We start from the raw sequence: 21,092 nt of genomic DNA, 5'->3' as shown, positions 1-21,092 counted from the left end.
CTGAAATGCTGAGATGACTGCACACCTTAAATAATAGGGGATAACTGGGCCTAGGCCTCTCATTTATAGAGACAATTTTCTGCTCCTCTTCAATCTGTACCTGATTTATTTGTTAATCTAACTTGGTAACACTCTCTCTGATACTTTATCTTTCTCATGGCAGGGACAAACTGTGGGTGACATCCCAGGCTGCTTAATCTACTGTGCTTCACAGAATTATGGGAAAGGAAGGAAAGATGTGCAGCTGAAGTAATCATCAGATTCCCTATCTGCCACACCTGGAGTATGATCACCTCACTGACAATCAAATGTCCGCTAAGGAGCAGATCAAAACAGTCTGTCTCATCTTCAAAAACAAACAAGGACCCTTGTGAAGAAAAAACATAGCAGCTATGTGCAGGAAGAACAAAATCAGTAAGTATGCCTTGTGCTGGGGGGGGTTTACCAGATGGTAGATAGTTTTCCAACACATGTTAAAAAACTTTAAAGAGGTTTTTTAAAAAATAATTTTATGTTTATCTGATTGCTAAACTGTCTATAAAGTTGTCTCACCAGAAATATCTAACTGACACCAATTCCAAATATGTGCTCTACAGGAAATTAGGAAATTCATATTTTAAAAAAATTCCAGAAGAGAACAAAAGTTTGGGAAAAAAAAATCCTATTTCTGAAAACTAGATATTACTTGAATCCATATCTTTGAAGATTGAATAATTGCCATTCCTAGCTTAGATTAATTCCTCACATCATTCTCTTTTCTGAAACAGCTGAGGGAGTAACCCTGAACAATTGCTTAAGGTAAAGCAGGGCCCTAAAACCTGAGAACCCTGTGGCAGAGTACCAGGAAACTCTGTGGCATTGTGGGGCCCAAAGATTTGTAACCACAAGAAACTTTTGCTTCAGTTGAGCAGGAATCTGTCATTTGGTAGCAGTGTGAAAAAGTATCTTTTTGTTGCTATTGAAACATTTTGGTTTCCAGGAATCAGCACTTTCTAATAAAACTGAGTGAAAAACATTCCACACGGAAGCGTGCTGCTAGAAAATTTCAAACCAGATCATTTTCCTTGCAGTATAAACTTAGTGAGCAGTCACTTAATAAAATACACCGTCCTCCTTTCACATGGCCAAGTACTAAAGAAATACACAACACATAGTGTATTTGTGTAGGTAAGTCTGTATGTAGAAGGACTGGAAATATGAGTGAGTTTGGAAAGGCAGAAAAGCAAAAGATAAGTAATATGATGAACACTTTAAAATAAGGAATGGGATTTTTTTTTTGTGTCAATGTTCCCTGAATGGGAACATTGTTACCTGAAAATTTCTTAATGGGGTTAACAGTAGAAGTGGTAGTAGAGACTGAGCAGGCATTTTTATCATCTTGGCACACAGGGCGCAACAATAAACATCAGTGACTTCTGTATTCAAATATTCCACCTGCCACTAGATATGAGTGGAGCTGCACTGAAATTTAAATGTTAAGAGGATTTGAGTCTGCATGCAGCTTCAGTACCAATTAAGGCATTGAAATTACTACCTTCACTGTTCTTATTTTCCCAGTTCTTGAGAAATCAGTTACACAACAACTATCATTTCTGATTTGCCTTTTGAAAGTTAGCATAGAAGAAGTGACCTGGCCTTCATTGAGTAATTGAGGGAATTCCCATACATTTCAGCACTAACAGGACTTTTAGCCTAAGAATCAAGGGCTAAATCTTAATTAAATATCTACCTTTAAGAGGAAGAAAGTAAGGATGTTTTCAGGTGTAAATTTTCATATTTTTCCTTTCTCCTGAAAGCCTGACTTTGGGAAGTAAGTGGAAAAAACAGTTTGTGTATTGCCTCCTCAACTCACAGTGCGGGTCCTGTTGGTCCAGTTGGCCCCTGGCCACTAATGGTAGGAGCATAAGATTTTGAAAGCCTGGGTTCCAGAGGGTTATGGCAAATCCATAAGAAAGTTGCACAGGTTCTAACTACCTCCCCTGTGCTTGCAACTATGAAGTCCAGCTTTATAAATCAGAGGAGCTGTTAATTCTACAAAGAGTTAAATAGATTAGCAAAAAGAAATTGAGACATTTAGAAGCCCCTGTCTTCAAACTTACAATGTAAAATAACCATTGCTATCTGATCTGAAAGAGAAATTTGAGTTCATAAGGGCTTATTTAGAAGGAATGTTACTAGCTTAATTGGTCAAGCAAAATTTACCACCTACTTAATTAGATATAATTGTACTTCCCTTATTGCTTCTGGGTTGTCTGGATTCTCTTCGCCCCCTCCCACATGATGTCCTGCAGGTGCATTTACAGATCATAATGGTTCCTTATTAGAAAAGAGACCTGACATAGCTCCTGGCAGGTTTTTGGGATGTTAAAACTGTTACAGTCATTATTTAACTTTCAGTGCCACTTCTGTGGTCTGGTTACAAATGGGTGACTGCGTTTTAAGAGCATTTGAGCTGTCAGGAGAGCAGAATGCTCATCTCTCCTCTTCAGGAGTACTGACTGCTTGACCCAGCAGCATCCACTCTTCTTTACCTGTGAGCAGTTCAGGAATTTCAATGCATCAGGTCATTCTCATTCCACCTGCATGGGGCAAGAAGCACAAGCCAGTTGCCACAGTAATAGAAAAGGAATATAATTTATATGATCTAGTAATCTATATGCACTTAACCCCATTTCTGCTTCATCTCTGGCAAAAAGATGTACAGCACACAACAGCATGTTTTAGTCTTTAAAAAATAAGAAACCTATTTTCCAACATTGAGAAGTACGCTTTGCAAATCAGGAAAAAGTGTAAGATGGAACATGCACTGCTGTTAGTTTAAGCACATACTTGGTTTTCATACATGATCTGGAAACACTAGAATTTTTTTTGTAAGAGATTAATTTCTAGGTGATTTATTCCATTGAAGTTTTGCATGCAAGGTGTACATTGCATGTTGTGAAATACATTACTGTTGTAACACTGTGAGGAGAGGATTCTCCAGATCTTGTTCACCCCTGTTGACAAGCTGTTTACCTCTCTTGCAAGCTGTCATTAGGCTACAAAAATGCAATCGTGTTTTGCATTGCACAGAACTGCATTAAATTGGATTTTGATAATCCCCACACCTTTCTGTAAACACCAGCACAAATACTGTTTTGCTTGGTTTTTTTAAATTACTTTCTCCCTGTAGGAGAGAGCACCCACTAATTGTTGTTTGGTTATTCTTTGCTCAGTTCTTACTAACGGAACATTCACTGCTTCCTGTCTTTGCTCTGTACATTTTAGTACCAGCCATGGCAGTAGAACAGAGGTACTTTTAAATCCTGTCATCTTTGCTACAGCAAAATTAACGCTGTTTTTATCACTCAGGAATAAGCTATTCCTGCAGAAAGAAAAATTTCTCTACATGACACCTATCTGTGATCAACCTCTCTGTCCACTGGGTGACACCAGCAGCCTATCTGACATCTGCTAGCTGTGCATAGCACCACAGAACACATATCTGCAGGAGATTTAACCACAGAGCTTTTTTCCTGGTAACACTAGGAATATTGTCTTTCCTCTCTGGTGGAAAAGTGAGCTAAATTAATAGGAAAACTGAAATGCAGGAAAAAAACTAAAACCTCTTCCAAACTGACTACATGTAGTTTACAAGGTTGAAGGAGACAAAGTGAGAAAATACTCCATAAAATACACAATGAACTGAAGGCCTGTTGTACAAACTCATTAAGAGGACATGCTTTAATATGAATGATTCACAGCTGATGAAAATTATTGTGAACAGCTCTGAGTCTTAGGCAACAAATTACTGAGATGCAGTTTGATTCTGTCCCATGTTACCTTTTTTGCATTCCCATATGGAAATAATTTATCAGTTTTGAAAGAAAGATCATGATAACATGCAATTTTTTCTGGCTGATAAACTGATTAATCCTTAGAAGAGCTTACAAACTACTTTTTCATACAAAGACATTCTCATATATGGGCAACATTTTAGTTTGGTTTTGCTGTTGTTTTGTCACTTTTCTTTTACCTGTAATTCACTGCTACAAAGATGAGCCACCAATGCATGCTCGATTTTAGTCCTCCTCTGATACAGATAGAAACAAAAGATGCATGAGGAGTAAAACCTAAAACCTAATTAGACTGTCATCGTGGTCTTAATTGTTTTAAAAGCTGAATGGTGAAAACAAGGTGGCTGGTTCTTTTGCTTCAACAAGAAACTAACTGTTGTTTAAGGAAGAATGGAGTTTGTTTTTAGAAGGAATGTGTTAATAGTCCTTCCTGTCAACACTCCTAATGTCTCGCATATGGTAAATAATCAGCCCGGGAGCCTGTTTCACCTGGTAACCCCTCCTATGGCCTTTCAGCTGATAGAGTGAACATTCCATACAAAAGGAGCTCTTTCTGCTGTTTCCAGGGGGGGTATTCAACCCATCTTCAAACAATTCCCTGACAGACTCACCCAGCTGTTGCTGTGCTCAGCTGGAACTGCTTTAGCCTACCAAGAGCAGTAGCAGTTCAGAACAGTTTCCCAGGACTGCCTTGTTGTTACACTTGACCAAAGCTGTACTGCAGGATACCGACTTTCTCTGAGGATAGGGGAACACTAAGGAAACATGCCTGAAGTAGCAGCTCCAGCTTTCCTTGTGTTATTGCATACAGTAGTGACTTGCAAATACCAGAAGAAAGATAAGAAGCTTCAAATGCAGCTCTGCCAGAAGTCACAAGTTGGGAAGGGTCACAGTCATCTCCAGAGCAGCTTAAAAGCAAAGTAGTAAATAATACTCAGAAGTTCTGGATTCTAAAATAGGCTATGGTACTTTTCTGTTGGACAACAGCACAGCCTCTGCTGAAGATCTGAGACTGGCCCAATTGCAGTTTAAAAGTAATAGTCATAAAAAATGAAGTCATTACATTTAGGGTAGACTAAAATTCCCCTTTTCTGTATTTCTGAAAAATTTTTCATATGCCAGAGATGACAAAATTGATTGATCAATTGGTCATGCTTGATTGTCTGGAATGTTCAAAGCTTGTTACAGACAGCTCCAGAAGCATTGTGCAATACTAACTAATTGGTAATCAGTTGGTGTATGAAATTAGTAGTCTGCTAGTCACTAAGTGCAGAGTAATTTACATGGGGAAAAAGATTCAGAATTATTCATAAAGATGCAAAATGGATACAATAGCTTTTAATACTGAAATACGAGTCTAAAACTCATTCATTGACTAATTCCTGAAAACTTTTGATCATTCTTTGTAATGCAAACACAATGTTAGTCAAAGGGTAAACAAAACATTCTTGAGATTCTGGTACACAGCACGTGACTGTCTTCATCACATCTCAATAAGGGATGTAAATATAGAATGGCTGTTCATATAATGAAGGACTAAATAAGGTAGCTTACAAAAGAGGCTAAGATGAGATAAGAGAGCTTTATAAAGCAAAAATGTTGTGGCAAAGGAATAAGAAATAATTATTGATTATTGCTGAACACACAGACTGATCAGACGCACCAAGGAAGAGATAAACAGCAGATTTTAAACAAAAGGATGTTCTTTTTCTTACAGCACATCATTAAATTGTGGAACTCTTTGCCACAGGATGTTGCAGAGGCGAAGAGTGTAAGTGTGTTCAAAATGGAATTAGATACATTCCTGAGGGCTGGCTCTGTTGGCAACTGTGAAAAGTCATGGTGCAGACACAATTTTTGGTTGAGGAAACCCCTCAATTGTTAATCCCCTGGTAATTGAAGTCCACTGAATTGTTAAATGCTTATGGCTGATATGGATCACAAAAAGAAGGATCTTCTTTTAAATGTTATTCCATTCCTCCCCCAGTTACCAGGCACTCACAGGGACAGGATGGTGGACAAGTTAAATGAGCCTTTGGTATAATCCTGCATGTCTGTTTTTATACCAGTATGTGCAAGGTTTTTGCTTTAAATGGAGTAAAATTTTAGGATTAGGGAGGAAAGTGCACAGAGTTCATGAGAAGAAGGTTCTTTACCTCTGAAGTCATCCTTGGCAACATATATCAAACAATTTTGTATATATTTTAATTTTTAAAGCCTTGAAGGAAAACTAATGTTCCCAGGAGGGGAATGTTTCCCTCAAACTGTGTAAAATATTAAAAACCTACTTAATTTTACATACTTTCTTCTGGAGGCAGATAACTAATTTCCTCTGGTCCTTGGAATTTCCTCAGATGATCAGGGAAAAAACCCTTCAAAATGAAACACAATTGTGTCTGTGTCTAATAATTTAAAAGGCTACCCTTAGTACACTTAGGACAGAGTCTATCCTTAATTTCCTACTAAAATTATTGTTCAGCTAAATAAATACAAATAAGTTTGAGAGAAGGAATTCATGGCCTCAAAAAAAAAAAAAAAGAAAGAATTAGGTTCAAGTTTTAATGAACATGTTAAGCAAGAAGGGAATGCTGTATGATATTAAACATTTGCCTTTAGACAGCTTTCCATGTAGTCTCTTAGATGCCTAAAGGAAATGGTTTTACAGAAGCATCACAATAACGTAGTTGCTCCCAGGGGCAGTTGTTTCTCCTGATTGTGGCATGTACTTCCTGCCATATGGACAATCCCACTCTCTCCCCCTGCCCCCATCTAAAGATCTTCAGCCAGGACTTAATTCCCGTGCTTTCAGAATGTTAGGGAGCTGTGTGTTTGAGGGGTAGGAGGCAGAAGGGAACCAACATTTTATTTATAGAAAGTGCCTTTTCAAAAGCATTGTTTGTGTTAAAATAACCACCAAACATTCCTTCACTTTTCTTTACCATAGGATTTCATTCCTCTTTTTTTCCAAAGTATAGTTGTGTAGTTTACAATTCGATAATCATTTGCTATTTGTGAAGAAATGACAAGGATAACGTATGAACCCTACAGTAATAAAACATGGTGTGCTTACATGCATACACAGTGCTGTTCCAGTTTAAGAATGAACTTAAGCCAAGGTACCCCTTTCCCCATCAGTGCCAAACTGCATGGAACAATGGTTAAACATCATGAGAGCTGGCCGAGGGGCACTGGCATTAAATGATTACATTTCTAGATGTATAATCACCTCTGGATATGACTGACTCATCTCTAGCAGCACAATTCTCAACAACTGTATTTTCCAGTTCTGGAACATGTCAAACTGACACCATGATGTGATAGAGAGGGGAAAGCAACCTGAAATCTAACCCATATCCATGGGTCTGGAAACATGTTCCCATGCTAGAAGAAAGCAACAAGGTCTGTGAAAGTTACTGACACTTAGTGTTTACTTAGTGTAAGCACAGATGGATTTGGCCCATTGGTCCAGATTCTCCATTTATCTCAAACAATGACAGAGGCCTCTCCAGCAAGCAGCAGAGTGCCTGGTTTGTGCCACTGGCAACCTGCTAAGTGTGAAAACCAACCACAAGCTCACCCAATGTGTGAGGAAAGTGGAAGAGGAAAAATGAACAGGAAACAAAGTAGGAAGAGGAGAAAGCTTGCTCTCAGTAACACCTGCTGCATTTGCCATTAGTGGTGAAATCCCCACACACCTATAAACAGACATCTGTGGGGGAATCAGCCATCCAAGCATAGATGCAAAGCCTGGGATGAAGAGTAGGGGAATGCATGGGTTTTCTCCCCCATGATATGAATATGTACCAGATTCCCATAAAAGGTCACGTGAAACCAGTCAGGCTTTAACTAATCCCGAACTTCCCCATCCTTAGCCAGTGTTCTAGCAGCAGCTTTGAGATGGGAAACCTAACAAAAATTTCATTAAATCCACTGGTAACTTTTCATTGCTGTTCCTACATGAGTCTAAGTTGAAAATATGGAGACAGCATAGTGATAAGGCACAGTACACATTTATAACTGGTTGTACCAGCCAAGCTAATTTTTCAGCATGAGGAACTTCATAGGTGAAGTTTTCGTGACACTTTTCCCTTGAAAAATAGAGTACTGCCTTGAAAAAGGTGAGGGAAAATTACACCAATTCATTTTATTTCAGCTGATTCTCAGGACCCAGAACTCTTAAAAGGAAGGCTAGGTTCTGTAATTGCATTTGCCTTCCAGCCTTGCCAGCTTCTTAAGTGCACTCATTGTGAGACAGGCTGAATGCTTTGAGCTGATTCAGCAGCTTATCAATAGCATGGAAGGAATTTGTGCAGTGAATGTGGACTTTTCTGGATTGAAGGGTTGAATGGGAGTCTTCTGAGAATATAATTCAAAATAGTTTCTGCCATTTTTTGCTGCAGATAATCAAGATGACAGTGGTTTTATTTATTTTCCTCTAGTAAAAGTAATGCTTAAGAAATAAGCCCATGATGTGGAATCATCTATTTATACAGGGAACCTAGCAATACACCCAGTATTGTACAGTTTTACGGTTCACAAAAGGTATCTTGAAAAGGCCAGTCAGGAACTTAGAGGAAAATCTATGCTGCTTCTACTCTTGGTTTCTTTGATTAAGAAAGGCATTTTGTTTATTTTGTGGTGATAGTGTGCTTGTTTGCTTATAACCATTACATTTTTCACTATCTCATTCCAATTATTCAGCCAAGCGGCCATTAATCAATAACAAATTTTTGTTACTGTCATCCTACTGAACAGGCAGCTTGGTTTTCAGTTAGGCCTTTAGTTTAGGCAAACCTGTAATGACAGTTCTTTACTTTCTCCACAGTCTAGAAATAATCTGAAGAGGTCATCAAGCCTTGCTGTTTTTGCCAGTACAAAATCAACTGTCAGTGGCATTACAGAGACAAGAGATGGTACAGTCTTACAGTGCTGTAGACATCTACAAAACAGACATTTAGACTTGAATTGACTTTCTAGAGTCCTTCACAGCCCCTGAAGGAAAACAGGTACTTTTGCTGTGGAATTTGTCTCCTTCCAATGTACAGTGGGAATGGGTCAAATGAATGACATGCTGGAAATGCCTGTTTCTCTCCTGAGGGATTCAGTCTCAGGTGAGTTGAAATCCACTCTCCGGTTAAGCGTTTTGTAAAGATTCAGTGATAGAGAAGCCACAATGTCTCTACTAAAATATATCTGAATGCTTTATTCTCTCATTGCTTGGCAGATTTTCCTATCTGGTTTTAGTTCCTATAGTTAAAACCCATTCTTTCTTGCTCTGTTTACATAGACATGGAGAACAGACTGTTCTCTCTCTTTCTGTAGAAGGTCATATTTTTATGTCCTTTTCTGTCTCCCATAACTGTACTCCCTCACTCAGTCTTCATTGTCTGTATGCTAAACAAGCCCAGGTTATGCAACCCTTCTTTATTGGTCATATCTTCTGGAGCTCTGGCCATTCCCCTCACTTTCCTGCAGATTCATGCTGGTTGATACGCGTTTGGCCACTCCAGCAGTGCTGAACTTAAAAGTTATACTTTTTATTTCCCAGGTTAGATTGCTATTTGCACATTCCACAATGATTAGAAGTTGTATGCCATCATCACCAGCATCATCAGCACAGATAATCTATAATGTGAAAAGGACAGCTCAACCATCTTGTTTGTACATTACCAGCCCAAGAAGGGTGGTACTACAAACCCAAAGAGATAACAAAGCTTTCATTAAATGTATTTCAGCTATAGTGATTAAATTTAAATAAGTTTCAGCATGAGCAAATCTTTTTTAACTGAACATCTGAATGTGCATGCACATCCACATATATATTTGTCCAGTTGCCTCTCTAAGGGGCAGTTTGAATTAACAGAATTGTTTTTATGATAAGAGCATGTGAAGTTTGGTAATCCACATTAAATATTCCTCGACAGAAGGAAATTAACCTCAAGAATAACTGTCTCGGTCAAAAAACGCTAGGGAAAGAGAACTTGTGATAACTTGAAGACAGCCTTAATTGACTCCTTTTGTCAAAATGATGGAGAAGGGCACATAAGAGGAAAAGTACGGGGTGGGCTGAACTCACAAAACCCCTACTGTGCATTGCTTAATGTCTGCATTTAATATCTCAAAGTTCCCATTCTCCCAAAGGTTAAAAGAAATCAGGATGGAGATATATATGCTCATAAAACCAACCTACTGTTGCCAACAATAAAACACTTTTTATTTTGACTTCTTTTTTTTTAATGATCTGACATATTACTGCATAGAAGTTCAGAATTGCATTAGTATTAAAGTTCATCTTTGACCTTTCACCTTTTTATGTGGAAGAATTAGTCAGGGAGAAAAAAATATTCCTCTTTGCCCTGGCTTGCTTATTATGACTCTCTCAAGAATTTCAGTCTGGGGCTATTTGCCAGAACTATGTTAGCTCTGAGGGGAGAAAAAAAATCTCCCCCCCTCTCCAAAATGCCACCATCCAAATTTATCTCTCAGCTTTTATTAAAGACCTGGGGTTTAAAACACTCTGGGTTAAATTTATCCCAGTGGGAGTAAAAGCTTTGCTATGCCAGTTTATACTTACTGAGAAAAGTTGACCTTGAGAGCTGCTTGCTAATGAATCTTCTTATAAGTTCCTGGTGTTTTAGAGGTGAAGGAAGCCAGAAAGGTGTCCTGTAGAAGGTAAAACTTTTACTTATGCCTTAAAATGCCAGCCTGTGATAGTCATATGTTACAGAAGGCTGTAATAAAGGTGACAGGAGTTTAAACAACACTGGAAAACTTTGACTGGTAACATTTATGTACCATGCAAGCAAAGCAAAGCTTCAAGCATACTTGAATTTTATGCTTGAAGGCACAAAATGATTGCTTGTGGTGAAAAGAATAATGAAATTCCTCAATGTCATAACATCACAGAATCAACCAGGTGAATTGTAATGGAAAGGGTTACATTCCTCTGACAGCAATGATGATTGCCAGAGGCAGCCTTCTCATTCATATTCACTTAGAAAAGTTTCAATGCAGTGTGCATTCATGCATCAGATCATTTTTGGAACAGAGGTACCTACCCCTTCTATCAGCCTCTTCATTTTGTACATTTATGGACCCCATGTACCAGAGAACAGCAGTGCTACTTGCAAAGCACTCTGCAGGCAATCCCACAGTGGCAAAGGTTGCTTCCCTGCTTGTTATCATTTCTGTCATTAGCCACACTGTCAGAGCTCCGAATGCAACAGCACAACCAGTGTGCAGCCCACCATGTTTTGGCAGTAGGATAATGCCCATGGTTATGGATAATGCCAACATGGGAGCAGTGCTGGGGCTTCCTCATCCATGTGGCAGTGAATGGCTCAGTTGGACAGCGCTACACATAAGGATCAAGCCAGAGTGCAAATCCCTGGTGTGTGAAGCAGGGGCAGCAGGCTGGGTTGGAAGTCGCTGGGGGTTTCTTGTCATGTTCTCTGTGCTCCCACCATAGGCAAGGAAAGAACATGCAGAACTGAGGGAGAATGATAAGAGGGATAGAGAACTAAGAGACTGGATGATCTGTGTAAGGAAAAACATGATAGGGAAGGGCAGGGAAGGGGAAGTTATAGGAAGCAGGATGAGGCATTATCAAAAAGGAAAAAAAGCAGGGAGATAAACATAGTACAAGATATGAGGAAGAGAATGAAATAGGAATAGGAAAATCAAGACAGAGTCAGGAAAGTTAGAATAAATGAGTAAGAATTTGCCTCAAGGGAAAGAACACAGACATAAAAGGGTCCATGTAGCCAGAGAATCAGTAGCTGAAGCCAAGTGCTAGTTGTCATTTCCACTTGCTGCCGTACACTCAAAACTATACCCCAAGGAGAGCTTATAGGATTCCCTTTGTTAGGATGCTGACACAGCTCCCAGCAGTGAATTCAAACAAGAGGACAGGGAAATGAGGACCTTTGCTATAATGTGACATGTATTATGTTGACGTAACTGTTCATCACTTCCAAATCTGTGCTGCTCTGAGTGCTGCTCTCACACAGGTAAATAAAGCTCTTCACAGTAATGAGACTAATGCTTCTCAGCTGAAAGAAAAATGTTTCAGAGTTGAGTAAAACATTGCTATAATAATTTTTTTCCTATAAAACTGAAACATGCTTTTTTCCCCACTCTCAATTACCCATAAGTAAAAGCAGTGTTCTATGTTACATTCATTACTGGTTGTATCACAGATTAACACATACTGGTATGAGTGAAAGATGAAGGAAATTCAGTGGTCCTCTGGATTTCCTTCCAGTGAACAATACATCCATTGTTGCTTGAATATGCATTACCCTGAAGTATTCATGGAGTCCTGCAAGCTGAGCTTCCCTGAAGTAAGCCAGAGGTTTCCAGTTGTTTAACACCAGGAACATCCCACAACACAAGCAGCTTTGGATAGTACAACAGCTTAAATGACCCTTACAGTTTCAAATTCAATTAATCCAATTTTCTCTGAAACAAAGGCTCCTTTACACTGCCAGAACAATGACATGGGCCTTCATGTCAGCATGAATCTGGCCCAACTATGTCACTGACCAAGAAAAGTCTATTGCTCTCACCTTCCTTCTTGTATCTAGTATTTCAGCAGGCTTTTCCTCAAGCCCGAAGTCTGACTTATCTATCATCCATATGACATATCATCCATATGTTATATCTATCCATATGTTATATATGTGGAACAGTCTTTGCCATATGTTGGAAAATTATTTATCTTATTTGAACTTGCTCTGGTAATTTTGAATCTGAGGACATAGACTAGTGTGTGATATTGTGACTAAAACCCAAAGAGAATAGAAACACTCTAAAAATCCAGAAGGCTGCCTCCTCTCATTTGTTGACATCTTACTACAATATACATAATTAACTCAGTTTGTTTAAGAATTCTAGCACAAAACAAAATTTGGCTTTTAACTCATCTGCTTTGTTGAGAATGTCATGATGTGAGAGTAATCTATAAATACCAGCTTCAGGAAATATTCAAATGATTGAGATATCAGGAAATTCACTTCAGAATCAAAGTCAAGTTCAAAACTGTGGAAATAAGAGTAGGGAAATTTTTATGGATCTTTCTGAACAGCCCTGAATTAGCTTTAATTTTGTGGTTCACTTTTCTAGAGAGAAAAAAATTACTAAAGTTTCAGATTTTGCCCACATTTTGAAAACTTATGGCTTTGAATATCAAGCATAGTTAATTACTATAGGTTTATAATCACTTGTCAAAATAACCTTGGTCACCTTTTTTCTCTAGAAAAGTTTCCTAAGAAATGCAGTATTTAAACAGGAAAGTTAATTGCTACCTACAAAAGTGTAGAAGCAGGATATCCTACTTTACTCCTTCTTGGTAAAATGATAAAGCAACAACAAATTAAAGCAAAAAAAATTGTTAACATATGAAGAGAAAACCCAAACAAACAGTTGTTTTTTCCTATGTCTAAGGTACTTTCCTGTGTTCATCTTCAAATACATTGTATTATGACACACTTAAACTGAAATGTTACCAGGATGGATGGTGGGTTTTGATGGTCATTGAAACAGCATGGAAAATGTTGTTTTGTGCTCTTGTATGGAAAATGTCCCGTATGCTCTTTGGAAATTTTGGAAGGATCAGAAGAATCTGAGTTTTATTTTTTAATTCTTAAATAAAATAAAATACTTTATAAAAAAAGTTGTGAAAGCTGAAAGCCATAATAAAGTAAGTCAGGCTACCTAACAATCCTCTTTGTTTTTCAGTCTATCATCTTCATTTAGACTAAGAGGTTGCTCTTGCCAATTCAGCTTTTTTTTTTGTTCTCTTCTTTGGCAGATGTACATCCAAGGAAAGCTGCTCTTTGCCAACTCTATTATCATTTGGTACAGCCATTCTACTAAAGACTTTAAAAAATAGCTAAGACAAAGAGTGATTATCACATGGGTTACTTCCAAGTGATTTCACGTTCAGGTATTTTACTTTCCATCAGCATTGGTTTTAATAATTTCATTCTGAGACCTTTGGCTTCTTTGTTTAATTTCTTATATATAAAGCACTGTGACTCAGAGCAGCAAGTACAGCAGTCTCAGTATCAAAGTACTTGGACATTTTTGGTGTGTTTACAAGTTCTCCATCTTGTATATTCCTTCCTGTCCCATTCAACAGTTTGGGCTGTCTAAACCCAGCTGCTGAGTCACAGAATCTTTACTGGTGGTTACTGTCAAGGGGAAAACAAGAAAAGAGAGGAAGGTCCTGGGCTCATCCCCTGTTTATTTGTGCATGTCTGACCAAGACTTACTTGTGTTATGGGCTGTTATATACACATTTTGGCACTAGTCATAAAAATTTAATTACAATTAAAGGAGCAATTACTTTTGCCAGCTGTCTTCTAGCAATTAGCTTCTTCATTGCATTAATAGTACAGGGAAGCTTTAGAAACATGATCTAGAGAAATAGCAGGAGATAGTCAAATACCTCACATCCTTATCCTGAGCATACAGCTCCTGGAGGGAGCATTCCCAGGAGCTAAAGCATGTCCTGCAATAGCTGGCTCTCTCACAGAAGTTTTCAAAGCAGAAATAAAGACAGGCAGGAAAAGGAAATAATTGCAACTTTTGGCTTTTGGGAACCATATATTTATTTTCAATTTAAAGCTGATGCAAGCCAGTAATCAAACTGAAACTTCAAGAGTGCCTGGAATGAATGCAAAGGTCACTGTTTTCCACTCTTGGTTTAACCAATACATCATGCAGGCGATGATGATGATGGTGTTGATCTATTAAGCTATTGTTAATAGCTAGGAAGCAGGTGTTAACAGTGACAACAAAGAAGAACACAGAATATAGGCCAAAATGATTTGAGCAGTCTTTTGCTGAGCTGCACTCAGCTAGCTTAGACAGGTCATGGAATGTCCCTTTCTTTGAATTCTTTTTAACTTAACAAAACAATGTATTTCATTTATATCAAACAATGGCACATATTATAGTTGCAGTCCATTCATCTTTGAAGGAAGCTTGTCACTTCATGTGCACACAAAACAATTACTGGAGCAGTAGGGAAGTCAGGGATTAAATATAACAGATAATTAACAGTAGCATTTTCAAATATATTAATTACTGGCCAGTCATGCTTTCTCTCCAAGTCAAGCATTCTTGATTGAAGTCTGGACAGATCAGCTTTAGGCTGGGTGTTTTTGCAAACACTTCTGTGAGTGATTGAATAGGCTGCAGTGGTCTGTGGAATTCCCTGTGCTAGTTCTTCTCTACACTAGAATTTTCCTTAATATTTTCCAATGTGGTATCATCCCTAAATGCAACTTCAGAAGCAAATAGCAAATGTATGCAGTTGCACAGACAGGCATTTGCCTAATCTAAACCTACAGGTAACCCATGACAATGTGATCAAAACCAGCATGGTTATTCTACATGTGTGTTTCTGCTTCTTGCTACCACAACACCATGACAAGAAATCCTTAAATGGACTGGGACACTCCATGGGGTTCTTTCATGCACAGGTGCAACTGTGGCACAGGAATAGTTTTAATGAAGGAGAGGGTGACGAAGAGTCTGTGTGAAAACCAAGGCTAGGTGACATAGCTATTTCCACATACTCTACCATAATTATAAAGATGGTGCTAAAGATGAGCATCCTTAAGTTTCCAAGAGTAGAAGCTTCTGGTATTTTCCCATCTTGACAGCTGATTTCCTAACCTCAAAAATTGCTAGATACTCAACACACAGGTGCATGTGCATGTTCTGTTCACTTTCTTTCTTTCAATACCTTGGGCCCACTGTACAGGACCTTTGAACTCTTTCCTCCTGCATACCATTCTGAGGGGAAGAGAGCCTTTTGAGAGCTCCAGGTTAGGGAAGATACTGCACTGCTAAAAGGAATTAGCACCAGTGAAACACTGAAATTCTTGCTTTTTACTGGGAGGATGAAAAAGCACTGTCTGTCTATTTCTCTATCTGTTCATGGAGTGATTTCTTGTGAGAGAGCATTTTCTTGTTTGTAAATCAGCTGTTTCTTTAATGGAAGTAAGCAAACAGGTCCTAACCTGCATTCATTTTTTTCCTCTTAATTTACCTGTAAGATGAATTAAGCATGGAGATGGCACAGATAACTGATTAACTTGATGGCCATATTTCTAGGACAAAATAGCCCTTGGGATCCTCTTCCAAATCTCTCCTCAAAATTTCCTTCCCTCAGGAAGTCCACCAATATCTTAACAAATGTAAGCAGAAATATCCATCCATAAGAGTTATGGGCTTCATAATTCAGTACATTTTTTGTGTCTTGTCCATTTGTTTATACCTTGAGAGTCCCATTCCAGGTTTCTTCTTTACTATATTATAAAAGTACAGACTATGCTGCAAAATTAAGCTTAATACAATAAAGTGGATTACATGTTGGGATCAATGGAACAATATAATAGAAGTCTGAACGACTGGCTTTTTAGGACTGGTCTGGATCCACCTCAGGCTGGCCCACTGCACTAAATCTGGTTACTTGATATTGTGTGAGTACTTCAAATATGAAGCAGCACAGTAGAAGGATGAGAAGAACAGGTTTTAATGAGAGAAAGAAGAAATACAGCAATACAACTGATACAAAAAGTACACAATATAACACAAGAGTCTAATAAATTAGCAGAAAACTTGAGAAACAGGAAGAAAGTTTCAGATGGCTGAAGAAAGAGGCTTGCTCAAAAAGATACAATCTTAAGTCTTCATAGATATATATACATTCTTGGCAGTATAGGAAACATACAGTCCTAACATAGAAAATATTGACTGAAGTGGTAGTATCAATTCCTGAAGAATATTTGCATATTGTACATTATGAAGTATACACAGGCAATTAGCATTCAAGAAGTCTCCAAGTAAAGGAAAACATTAAAGGATGTTCCTTTACTTTCCTTTACAGACATCTCCTTCTAACAGCAGCAATTTGATCTGTTCAGTATTCCATATGAAAACAAAGACACAAACCTGAAAACAGCAAACAGTAAGCAAGACCTTTTGCACAACAAATTATGCACCAGTTTGGAAGCAAGAGTCAAAAGAAAAGAAAAAATACTCCTGCCTCACCTCTTGCCTTTCATTATCAAATTATTTCCCTTTTTCCCAGTAACCTTTTAAGCCTGCCTTCCTGGGGATGTGAATTAGGTGACAGTGGGTCATACCTAAGTGGGAAGAGGGGTAAATATCTGTTAACCCTAAAACCAAATCAGGGAATGTTTACAGGGAGAGGTGTGCATCAGCCACAACTCCTAACAGCGGCAGAACAGCCTTTGAAAAGTTCTGATACAAAAGTCTAAGCATTACCAGGGAATGAAAAAGCTCCAGATAAAAGGAGTGACTCTGTCCTGTTGCTGCTCTTTTGGCACTTCTGAGGCCTACAAAGGAAGTCTGTGCTTAGGAGTCACACACAATAGATAGAATTAATCTCCTGCAGAGCACCTAAGCCCCATTCCTGGATTAAAGATTGACCTGCTCCCAGTGTCCTCAACTGACACATTATTTTCTTTCCAAAGCCCCACCTACACAGGCATTTGCGTGATGCTAAAAGGAGTTTTACAGTTGTCACAGCACAGAGGTCTTTGAAGGATGAGGGGAAGGTACAACGAGAAGCATACGACACACAGAAAAACATTCTTTCTTCAGTCATCACTTACTCAGAAGAGAGTAACAAGTGCTCATTACTAAAGTGCTTGTACCAAGGAGTCAGCAAAAAATACTGCAGAAACCATTGCCAGGATTGCTTAAAATTAATTCCATCTTCAGGATGAAAGTGGAATTATAAATAAAATTCTGTACAAAAAATCAAGCAAAGTGCTCATACAGCATTTTTGCATCCCTGTATAAGCATTCTCTATTCCATTCAATCATTACTAATTGGAGGATGGATAAGCCACATCTACTCTACCTAGGCAACTGTCAGGGATACAGGATAAAGAGAAAAATGATACAGGAATTAGTGAGGCAGAATTTTAATACAGATGCTGAAGAAATAATAGCAGCCAAAAAGTCTTTAAAAGTGGTTATAGCATTACACTTGAGGTAAAGCTACTTCTGAAACCCAGGCACAAATTTTAAAATGGCCTAAAAATAATCCTAATGATGTACACTATTAAATATGTAAAGAAGACTTCAGGTTCTGTGTATCCAGAAAAATAATGGAGGTAAATGAAAGTACAAAAAAGAGAAACAAAATAATTTGGGAAAATACCATAGGCAGGAAACCCTATCACAACAAAAGGTCAGCATCCAGGAATGTCTTCCTGCTACTGCCTACATCCAACCCAGAACTGGAGTTCTTGGAGCCCTAGCACAGCCAGCCCCTAGGCTTCATTCCTGCTTTAAGGACCTGCTGATCTAAACCTCCTTGAGGCTGATCAAATGAACCCTGTTTAAAGCAGCATCAGCAACGGTTAGGGCAGGTGTAGGGGAGACTCCAGAGCCAAAGCACACAGGTTTGCAGTGCAGTGGAAGGAAGGAAGGAGACTGACTTCACACAGAACTTAAAGGAAGAGATGCACAGATTGATTACACACAGCACAGAAAGCAGCAAGTCTTTCTGTGGAAACGAAACATAGATAAAATAGAGGCTTTTTTAAAAAAAGCTGCTGAAGACTACCAGTCTGGTGAGTGTTTCCTGTCTCCACATGGACAAGAAACTGTGGATCCTTCCCAGTGTCTGCAAACTTCAGAATGTATCATGTGATTTCCCTCTGTAGCCCTGCCAGAAGTCTTTTGCTGCAGTTTGTTTTTTTGAACATTTCCTCTTACATTTTAGCTCTCATTTATTAGCCAATTAAGCAGCAGCTTATCAAGATTCTTTTCTTTCCCTTCCCTGTGGTTCCTTGACAGTCTATGCTGCCTTTAGGCCCGTTTTGGGAAATGTTAAGACTTAGCAGGCAGGAGATGTTGAGGAACATGTATTGTTTACATGTTTAAGACAGGGCAAATGGCCATACAGACACTCACAGCAGCTCAGGTGCAAAGACTTGATAAGTGAAGGCAAAGTGAAGCAGCTTTTCTATAAAAGATGTAAAATCAGGTTTGAAATACTTCCACAGTTTGCTTGGTAGAATGCAATTCTTTTGCCTTTGGATAACAAGAATTAAGTTTTTGTTTACCTTTCAAGTAAGTAACTGGATAGTTTGCTATGAAAAAAATACAAACTCTTTGCTAGACAAGCCTTGCAGTGGGATATGTGGCAATACACATTTACATAATGAAGGGGTGTGCATGTGTGTATATGTATATATATATGTGTGTGTGTGTGTGTATATCTCTACATCTGTATGTATGTATACATACACACATATATATATTTATAAAGCTTATTCAAACCCATTAAATTAAGAAATAATTTGTTTATGCTCCTCAATAAAAATTCAAAATGGTTCAATTCAGGGAGATTTAGTAATACTTGTATTCTGAAAACACATGCTCTTTACCAGTGGGAAAGGTTTAAGCACAACTGCTAGATCCCAGTGCTTCCTGAGCTCAGGATCAGGCAGCTGGGGAGCTAAAGCACACTGACATAGCAGCTGGACAGTACATGTTCAGCCCCTACTGCTGAAAGCAGCAAACTTGTTTAGGGGAAGGCAGACTCAGCCATAACTGTGCCACCCTCCTGTGGGAAAGAACAAGTAAGGCTCATGTAATGAGGAACATGTGTTTGAGGGTCAGTCTTGCTGAGGAGGCATTAGCATCTTACAATCATTAAGGAGGGAAGGAAATTCCTGGGAGTGAATGTTCTGAAGTCCAGGAAGAAATAGGAGGCCAGGTTGAAATGTAGGTCAGAGCTTCCTGGAAGGAATGTCAGGAGAGACATTGCACCAGCCCTAAGAACCCTTCTGTTTATGAGTTTATGACGGAGAATGCACAGCAGCACCTTGGTGTGGATTCCCTCTAGCCTATAATTTAATAAAGTTTAGACAAAGGCCTCAGAACTGAAGGAAAAAAGTGGCCAAATTCCTCAGCAGTTGGCAAGAGAATACTGGAGAAGAGCTGAAGGCAGCTAAGAGGGAAGAGAGAGAGAATCAGAGAAAAGGACAGACTTAGTAAAAGCTGGAGCTTTGAAAGACACCTGCAGAGTCATTGCATGTAGCTCAGCACTCCTGTGGTCACCCACCTCAGGAGAACCCTTTGCAGAATTGGTCAAACCAGAAGAGCTTCTCCAGGCCCCATCTTTTGCAGTTTGGCCACTAATGTTTAAATTGTGGATAACTTACCTGGTGCATTACAGATAGTCCCATAGGTGAGAAATAAACTATAAAATCCTCCCCAATTGGTTTGTGTGGCCTATGAAAAGTGGGAAGGAAAACGTTCATGAGTGGGATTGCATATGGCAGGGATGCTGCAACAGAGGAAGACAGACAATAAATCCAAAATGCTTGTGAAGCATCCTGTTCCTATTTAGGTTTCTCTCAGCTCTGTTCTGTGATCACTGCAAGCTTTGCAGACCTCAAGCACACAGGTGCCTGCAGACCACCCGTGAACATCCACGCTGGGACATGAAAAGTTTGGACTGCAATGTCATACTGAGCAGTGCAGGAACAGCCAACATGAACTTGTTTAAATTTCACCAGCTGTGCCTTTGGATGAAAGATCTGCCGGACAGTTTGTACATTTCTGGCTTTCATCCCACAATACAGTTAGAGCCTATTATTATTATTGTTATTATTATTGAAACACAGATATCAAACATTATAAGTAGCCTGCATTTATGGTGCTTCTATTGAGATCAAATGTATGATTCTCTGTCAGTAATGGCTATGGAAGATACTAAGCAGTGACATTTTTCTTTTTGTTTGTTTAGGAATGGACCTTTCTTTAATAGCACAAAATAACGGAAAGGATTGGTCACTCTCTCTTTTGGAAATCTGAGATTATTTTCACTTCTCATCCATGCAGCTGGAAGGTCAGGAAGCAATCTTTAAATATTAAGATTTGAGCACAAATCGAGCCAACTTATGACACTTATTTTGGGACCTTGTTATAGAATTGCAGTTATTTTTAAAATGTAACTTTAAAATGTTTTTCAGTAAGCCAGAATTATTTATAAGAGTAAATATGCATCAAAAGTGTGGTATAAATTTGAGCTGCTATACATTATTTCTGTTTTGGCTATATGCTCCCCATTATGGTGCCTGCCTTCTGTTTCAGTTCTCAAGTGAGAAAGTCAGTACACAACTCTAGATCTAGTTATTTCTGTTACAAACACATGGAAAAAGAATTTGTGTGCTATTTTAAAATCTGAACCTAAGT

General features: G+C 38.6%; 1 long non-coding RNA gene across 7 annotated transcripts in view; it reads left to right on the top strand.

Annotated features, from left to right (window-relative positions):
- Window positions 1–21,092, top strand: part of LOC135300380 (uncharacterized) — a 41,141-nt gene extending 20,049 nt beyond the window's left edge. For 4 of the 7 annotated variants that reach the window (XR_010362263.1, XR_010362268.1, XR_010362266.1 and 1 more), the window contains exons 7-10: window positions 164–414; window positions 8,662–8,947; window positions 13,648–13,782; window positions 20,644–21,092. This is a non-coding gene — a long non-coding RNA (uncharacterized LOC135300380). Of the gene's footprint in view, window positions 1–163; window positions 415–5,553; window positions 5,608–8,661; window positions 8,948–13,647; window positions 13,783–20,643 lie in introns of all 7 variants that reach the window. The other 3 variants (XR_010362265.1, XR_010362264.1, XR_010362269.1) reach the window with 3 other exon arrangements.

This window comes from Passer domesticus, chromosome 5 (genome assembly GCF_036417665.1).
Source record: "Passer domesticus isolate bPasDom1 chromosome 5, bPasDom1.hap1, whole genome shotgun sequence".
NCBI lineage: Eukaryota > Metazoa > Chordata > Aves > Passeriformes > Passeridae > Passer > Passer domesticus.
The sequence above is the reverse complement of the archived record's forward strand: the minus strand, read 5'-3'. Positions and strand labels throughout refer to the sequence as shown.